This window comes from Camellia sinensis, chromosome 12, assembly GCF_055761805.1.
Source record: "Camellia sinensis isolate YWXY chromosome 12, ASM5576180v1, whole genome shotgun sequence".
NCBI classification, from domain to species: domain Eukaryota; kingdom Viridiplantae; phylum Streptophyta; class Magnoliopsida; order Ericales; family Theaceae; genus Camellia; species Camellia sinensis.
The window spans coordinates 44,036,836-44,045,016 of record NC_138972.1 but is presented as its reverse complement, the minus strand read 5'-3'; the positions used below and the strand labels follow the sequence as shown (position 1 = coordinate 44,045,016).

The 8,181-nt window shown below is 34.1% G+C and overlaps 2 long non-coding RNA genes across 2 annotated transcripts; both read left to right on the top strand.

Annotated features, from left to right (window-relative positions):
* Positions 1 to 3,212: 3,212 nt before the first annotated feature.
* Positions 3,213 to 4,700, top strand: LOC114276884 (uncharacterized). Its single transcript, XR_014346249.1, has 3 exons — positions 3,213 to 3,417; positions 4,146 to 4,364; positions 4,445 to 4,700. It is a non-coding gene; the product is annotated as an uncharacterized LOC114276884 (long non-coding RNA).
* A 444-nt stretch (positions 4,701 to 5,144) lies between these two features.
* On the top strand, positions 5,145 to 8,181 carry LOC114276373 (uncharacterized). Its single transcript, XR_003634322.2, has 3 exons — positions 5,145 to 5,283; positions 7,871 to 7,972; positions 8,081 to 8,181. It is a non-coding gene; the product is annotated as an uncharacterized LOC114276373 (long non-coding RNA).

Genomic DNA, 8,181 nt, shown 5'->3' with positions numbered 1-8,181 from the left:
TCTATGACGAGGATGCCCCTCGTGCTCTACTCCTTGCCCTCCTAGGATTGGGCCATCGAATGATAAAGCCTGATAGAATCCCACGGGAGTTGTAGAAAGAGAAACTGGTGGATGCTGATAAAAGTGGTGTTGGGAAAACTGATTATGCCTTCCTAGGTTAACCATAGAAGGATTGAACAACGGATTGTACTGTCAAATTGGCTGACCTTGGATATTATTGATGGGTCATTGCTCACTTGCCTATCTATTAGCAAAGCCAATTCTTCCTTCTAGTGCTCTTATAGGAGGATGCCTCCCTGAGTCTGAATGAAGACCTCTTGGAATAGGAGTGCTAGACAAGGATTCTTGATAGACCTTAGGAGATTGTTGATGAGAAGTGACTGGTGCATTGAGCAAAATTCCTTCTGGATGTAGTCCCATTGCTCTGCTCCAACTTGTGGAATAGCCAATTGTAAAAACGACGGCCTCCTTTCTTCAAATATTGCCACATTCTCATTGAAGACCCTTATAAGCTCCTTCAAGAGTGCAGTAACAGAACAAGTAATCTCCTGACTTGCTCAGAATAACCCTTTATGCCTTTTGTTGTATGGTGTAACTCCTGAGAGAACTCATGTTGCACAAAAGAAGGTTGTTGTGACTATAAACTAGAAATGTCTAATGCATTAGCAGGAGGTTGGACAAAAAGATGTTGCCCCCTGAGACTAGCTATAGGAGGATTGTAGAATAAATTAAGAGGATCCCGTGTTGGTGTGACAAAATCTTCTGTGATAGTCCTCTGAACTCCTAATTGTTGGACAAGAGGATCAACCCTTCTCTCTGGGGTCTTCTGAACAAGATGCCTCCCCCCCCCCCCAAAAAAATGTTTACAACTTGTCCTCCTAGAGCAAGAGTGGTAGACGATGAACCCTAACCATTCGCATGAGGAGTGGAATGTCGATCGTTGGACTTCTAGGCATGGTGCCTTCTGGTTGTTGTCCAATGATTCTGTAATGCCTCAAAATAAATAACATAAGAAAACTCAACATATTTTAACAACATGATCTTGTTTCCAACTTCATAACTTCCATTGCATAAATGTATATGAGTTATAATGCCTTATCATTAACATCACCATCAGATCTCTAACATTTGTATTCATTATACTCTAGAGATTAACAAAAGTATTCCACGTGTAATTATACATTCAACATTTTCTAGAATATGAATCTATAGCATGTGACACATCAAGTTGAATACAATTTAATGCCCTCATGAACTACAAGTTCCAAGGCTTATGCCCGATTACACAAAATAGTTTTTGAAACCCATACATGTAAAGCCCTCGACTTGTCAAAAATAACAACAAAAGAAAAAGAGCCTTGTACTCTCAAAATACACTCCACTCCTTTAACTCAGCGGAATCACCACATCTTTTCTTGCACAAAATCCGCTAGGGTGAGCACAAAGCCTAGTAGGAAGATCTTAACAAAATATATACATTTTATACAACCTCCTGAGATAAATGCATATGTCATTTCATACTCAAAATATATTTCTCTATCTTTTGGAAATCTTGTGCGTGATGGAAATTTGAAAACACAACAATTCAATAACTTCAATACAATTCAAGGAGTGGTAAATATGACTCAGGTAATTTATAGGTTGGGGTCTTCAAGTAGGCATGTTAAGCACTACCAATCGCCGCTTTACCGATTTTTAACCGGAAGACATGTTGTACCTTCTTTGCACGTGTTTTCGGTCTTTCACCATGGACACTCAGGCAAACTTAACCAATACCAAACTACACCTCCTATCTGGACTTACCATGTATTTACCCCAAAACAATTCAAGATGATCTTGTTTCACAAAATAATTCCTTTCTCAAAGCAAAAATTTTCAAATGCAAAATTCGAAATCAATGATAATGAATATGAAATGGAATGACAATGCAACATATAACAATGAATTATAATAGTTTCATTTTCAATTCCACCACTACAAGAAATTGCACTTTTGGCGACTACTTTTGGTGACAACGTCAATTTTTCGTAGCCAAAAGTATATTTTTGGCGACACAGTGATCAATTTTGTTGGGAAAATAGACCTTTACCAACGCAATTTACTATCGTCGCTAAAAAAACATAACATTGACTAGGCGCCAAAAATATTGGTTGGCCCCAAAATTTCATAAATTTTAGCTACAAGTGTTATTTTTTTAACAACACAATGAGCGTTGCTATTAGTATGCTTACTGCTGGCGACGACAAGCTGGCGTGGGCAAAGGGTTAAACATTTAGTGACGATAACACTATTCGTTGGTAAAAGTTTAGTTAGTAAAACGAGGTGATTTAGTAATTTGTGTTTTATTATAACTTTTGAAAGTTTTAAATATTCTAGTTATTGAATTGTAAAATTAAAGTGATCATTGAACTAGATCACAAAATGAACTCATCAAGTCCAAACACACTCTTAAGTTCAGAATGCTAATTTGAGATAATTTAAACTCTTCCAAATAATGTGGTTAGATTATCAATTTCAATATGTTTGGTTTTATTTTCAGAAACTAGTTTAAAAATTTATTTTTTTAAAAAAAACTAAAGAAAAATTGGGTGAAAAATTAAAAAATACTTATTATTTTTGTATAATTTTATCTTTTAGGTCATAAATAATTTTTAAAATTCTAAAAAGATATTTTCGATTTATATTGCTCTCAAATTAATTTTAATTTTTTCAAAAAAACAAATCTAAAAATTATTTTGGGTTGTTTTTTTTGTTTGGTTTTTTGGTGATCTGCCTCTGAGGTGGTGAAATTTCCCTCTCAAAATTCCCTATTTTCTTTCCAGGATAGGTAAATCCCCTCATCAGATCTCCCCTCATCAATCTCCACGATTTTCACTCTTGCACACCCTTCTCTCACAATTCATAGGAAAGAGAGAATGATCGCGAATGGAATCGAAGACGAGGACAATTTGTTGACCGAAGGCATTGCAAGGATTCAACACAATTGCTTTCTATATGCATCGCGCACTGGTAATTCATGAGACCTATCAGTCAATATTTCTTCAATCAATTCTTTCATATTCAAAACCCTAATTCTCCGATTCGTGTGTTCATTAGGACTCCAACAATCTCAGAGAAGCCCTATAATATTTGGTGCAAATGTTGTCTGAGCTCTGAACATCTAGACTATCTCCACAAAAACACGTTGAGCTCTATATATATAGCCTTTAATCATCGTCGACGATTGATTTTTTTTTTTTTGTTTTCTGTATCGAAATTCAATTGATTATTTGTTTACTATTGTGATGTGCCAGATATGTAAGCCTTTGATGAATTGAGAAGACTTGAAATCTTCTTTAAAGAGGAAGATAAACATGGTTGTACGGTCTCTGACCTCTATGAACTCGTCCAGCATGCTGGAAACATTTTACCCAGATTGTAAGTTGGAATCACTTGTGATTTGGTCCTTCAATTCTATTGTTTTGTTTCTACTAATCACAATATTCATGCATTTCTTGTAGAATTTATGTAACTCCTAAAATATTATCTAGTTCTTATTCTGCCCAATTTATGGAATTCATTTGCTTTTTGGGGAAATCCAAAAAAAAAAAAATTTGAAAAAAAGAAAAAAACCGAAGGTTTGACTCTGGTGACAAAATCAAAATAAACATTGAATTTTTAATTTTATCAATTTAAACCATAATATTTTGATTTATTTTTAGTCTAAATCATCCACCTATTTTAGTCATTAAACTCAATGTAGGTGTACATAAAATATTTAAAATGTCAATTTTTTGTTGAGTTTGATGATTAAAATACCAATTTTCCATCAATGTTATTTAACAAAAACAGGCAAATCAAATTTCATAGGAAAGTGAGGCAATTGAAAAACAAGGAAAAATTACATATTCTGTTTTTTGTTTTCTGCCATGCCAGTCTGTGAGGGGTAATAAAGCCATGGTAAACAAGAAATAGCTTGAAATGAAATTAGAATATTGTAGCATTGTTTTGGAGATCACAAGGTCATGACATCGATGAACAAATACCCTATCCTAGGATGTTCTAATCAAATTTCATGGTTCAATTTCTAGCATAACTTCTAAGCACAAATTTTTCGAACTTGTACTTGCTTAAATGCATTAATGTGCTTCTTTCTTGTGCTTTAGCTGCATTGCTTTCAGGCATTCACTAAAATTAAAAGATCTATAGATCAGAAAAATAAATTAGAAGCAGAAAACCAAGGGCTGCTTCTGAATTTTGGTTCACAGCTTGATTAGAGCTTAAAAGACTTGCACAAGACCATCTTGGGGTCAGTTTCTCAACAGCAGCAACAATTGAGATGCATGGAGGAACACGTCTCTTCATTTCTTGCTAGTAAATATGACGTATGAACTGAAAGCTGATGTCTCTTTCATATGTTAAACTTGTTAGTTAATTTTGTTAATCTTACATCGTTTTCTCTCAGGCCACTCAGATACTGGAATCTAGGATCTGTGAGCCCGAGATTGCTGTAAGCTCAGTCAAGAGCGCAGGATCTGTGAGCCCGAGATTGCAACAGAAAAAGCTTGAGTTGGAGAAGTGATCTCGCCCGCCCACCTCTCCTGATTCCAGCAAGTCAAGATGGCAACCCAACAAGCAACAACCAGAGTCGAGTTCCCCAGGTGGGAAATGTAGACCAAAATCTACAAACTTACAGCAAATTGACGACCAATCCAGTGAGATCAGCTATGAAACAAGGAATTCAAGTTACCTAGAAGACGATATTTCTATGAGATCAAATGGAAACATTGTCTCAGACTCAGGGATAGACACAGAAGTCACTAGTTTGGAACGCTATGCTGAGACCAATGGCAGCCAGAGTCCATCCATGAAAGCTGTCAAGTACTCAGTTTCTGGCATAGACTGCAAATCTAAAGGACAAAATAAAACAACTCAAGGTAAAATTGCAACTTAATGTAGTATATTAACAAAGGTGGACAATCTTTTTGTCACTAGCTCCATCATTTTTAAATTCATTCAAAATATGATTGTATATGTTTAGCCCTCGTGAAATTATTTGCTTGATATATTAATCACGACAACATCTGCAGAAATGTAATGCTATGTAATGCATTGTAATGACAATGAGAGATTTTTTTTCATAACCAAGGTCAGATAAAGCTGAAGGAAGCTGCACTCGAAACCTTGGCAAATTCATTTTTAGAGAAGGAGAAAGATCTTGAGGATAAAATTGAAGAGTTAGAAAGAAGATTGGAAGAACTCAGTCAAAATAGTGCTAGTTTTTATGAATATCAATTCCAAAAGGTTAGTATCTTTGCAGTTCATATGATAAAATCATGCATATGTTTCTGCAATGCCTTTCATTAACTGTTATATGCAAATCATTTATGGCATTAGTTAAAAACTCTTAATCTCATTATTAGCATAAAGACAACATTTTTACTTTTCTATGTTAATTTCCTCTTGATTTTGTTGTTTGGTGAAGCACCTTTGGGATATGCCCAGTAGAGTTCAACAAGATAGAGAGCTCTTTCAAGTTAAATCAACTCAACAAAGCTCTTTCTTACTATTTTCAATTTTAGTTAAATGAACTTATTTCACAATCTGTTCTGTCCACAGCAATAGGTACATGCTTTTGGATAAAATTATACACTATAATAGTTTTACCTTTTGAGATTTGCTGCAATTTCTCAAAAACTTTGCTTGTAGATGAAGAAAAACTTTGGTGCTTTTGTGTGTTCCAAGTACTTGGTTTGAATAACATGAACATTTTATAAAACACTTGAGTCAAAGGTCATCACCATAATAAAAAAATAAAAAAATAAAAAGACAACTTAGTGCTCGAGAGACTCTCGTTAAAATTTACGTAGTCTTATCTTCATTTTTGAAGAGGTTGTTTGTGTGATTCGAATCCACCACACTAAGATACTAATGACTAGCCTTACTGTTGAGCCAAGTTGTGATTTAAATGTCATTCTCATCTAATCATAAAGTTGGAATATATGGTAGTTCATGGTATTATTATATAGGAAATGCTGTTATATATTAAACCGGTCATATATGACCAACCAAATTTAAGTTGTGTGTTTGGGTGTGAACATAATTTATTCGGATCTGAGTACATTCAAAGTATCCTATCTAAGTAACCTATTTAATATTTGGATCTAGAAAAAATAAGAGAAGATGAGGAAAGGATTTTGGGGCCTTTTTTTTTTTGGTGGTAAATAGGGTGCATGAAATTAAATATAGAAAAAAGGGTTTTGCATTATTATGAAGTATTATAATGTTTGAAACTTCTTACTCCAAGAAAAAGAAAGATTAAATCTCTATTGGTTCAACTATTTGATTTTCTTTGATTTGATTACTTAACTAGAGGATACCAAGGTAGCTAAATGGGGGATACCAAGGGGTTCTTGTTGCTAGGTCTTGAACTGTGTTTGGTAATAGGTTACTGTGAAATCTAAATCTAGAGAAGAAATCAATTTCATTATTGCTCTGTTTGGTTGCTGAGAATAGGTGGGAAAAGAACCTATTTAAGTTTGAAGTGCATTAATAGAATGCCTATCAGGTATTTTTTTGTTTTTTGGGAAATACTTTTTATTTCAGGTAAAAAGCAATGCTAAAAACAATCAAAGCCCTTCAAAAATTAAAAAGATATTAAAGCATTTATGGTAGTAAAAAAAAAAAATGATACTCTGACAATAACAATCATATAATTGAAAATCTTTCATGATGCTTGGCATTGTTGTGAGGTGTTTCATATTTTTAGTGTACACTCAAATATACTGTAATTGCAAGCACTCAGCTTCTCTCCCATGCTGTGACTATAGTCTAAGTTAGAGAGGAGGCAGACCCTTTTGCCAAACACTCGACTTCTCTCTAGTCGACTGGAGTCCAATTGTGAGAGGAGTAGGACCATTTGCCAAAACCCAAAAGCACGTAACATCAAAGCTGTTAGACGTGCACCCATGTCTTTTTTTATTATGGAATCTAATTGTTAGCATCTATCAGAACATCATTTTTTTTGGTATGGGAAGTGCCTTTTATTTTTGTTCTGTTTCTATTCCAACTCAGCATGATAGCTAATAAATTCATTGAATAGTTCTTTTGAACTTAATTTTATAGATGTTACAAATTAAAAATACTTTAGTGTTTATTTCAAAAATTGGTTTACTGCACAAGTTAATTTAAATATGCTAGGATATAGTGACTATTATTATATAAACTTGACATGATCGAAGGAACTGAAGCTCTATCACTTTAATCTGGGTATTGAAAAGCAAAGCACAAGTGTATAGTCATCTGGCTATCCAAGGAAACTAATTAAGGATGTGAACAAATCTTGTGTGTTTTTTCTGTAATTTTGTAGAGAGAAGCAAACTTCGCTAAATTACGTAAGGTTGTGTTTGGATCAAGGCTTTGAAGAGGGATTTGCAGAGAGTGAGAGAGATTAAAAAAAAAAAGTATGGAAAAAATGAATGAAATAGAAGCTACATTTTTATCACATTTCCCTTTCCTTTTCCCTACACAAATCCCACCCCAAATCCTAGATCCAGACCTTGTCCCATAAAGTTTGCCTCATAGGAAAAATCAAACCATGTCTATTGTAATTTGAATATCTGTTTTATTTTCGTTACACTTGAATATCTTCATACGTGGCTCTATACAAGATTTAAACTTCTGATAGAATGCACAACTAATTAAAGCATTTGAAAACAAGTCAAATTACATTACAGATGGATACATTTTTTTTTATTATTTAAAAAAGAAGCAAAGTAGTTCTAGCACCCTGAGTATTGCATAGCTTTGGACTAAAGTTGCAAGTTATTCATTACATTTGCGTGCATTTAGTAGTTCTGCAAAGTAATTTTGTCTTCCTTTGAATTTGCAGTACAAATATGGTCAATTACTCTAGGTAGTAGTGGGAAAAGGCAGAGTTATCTGTCAACCATCTCAACAAGACTAGTATTGCAGAGATTGAATCTACTGTAAAGTAAGTCTTCCGTTCCCTCATTTTTCAGATTTTCTAGTAACCTTTTATTTATTTTATTTTTTAAAATGTTTTTGGTTTTCTTATCATGTTCTTTCTCTCCCTGAACAGGGCAAAAATTTGTGCGAGCCATGGTGTATATGAAGAATTTGTCTCTAGATCCTCATCCATTAATGCAAAATACGAAGTTAAAGCCTGTGACACACCGGCAG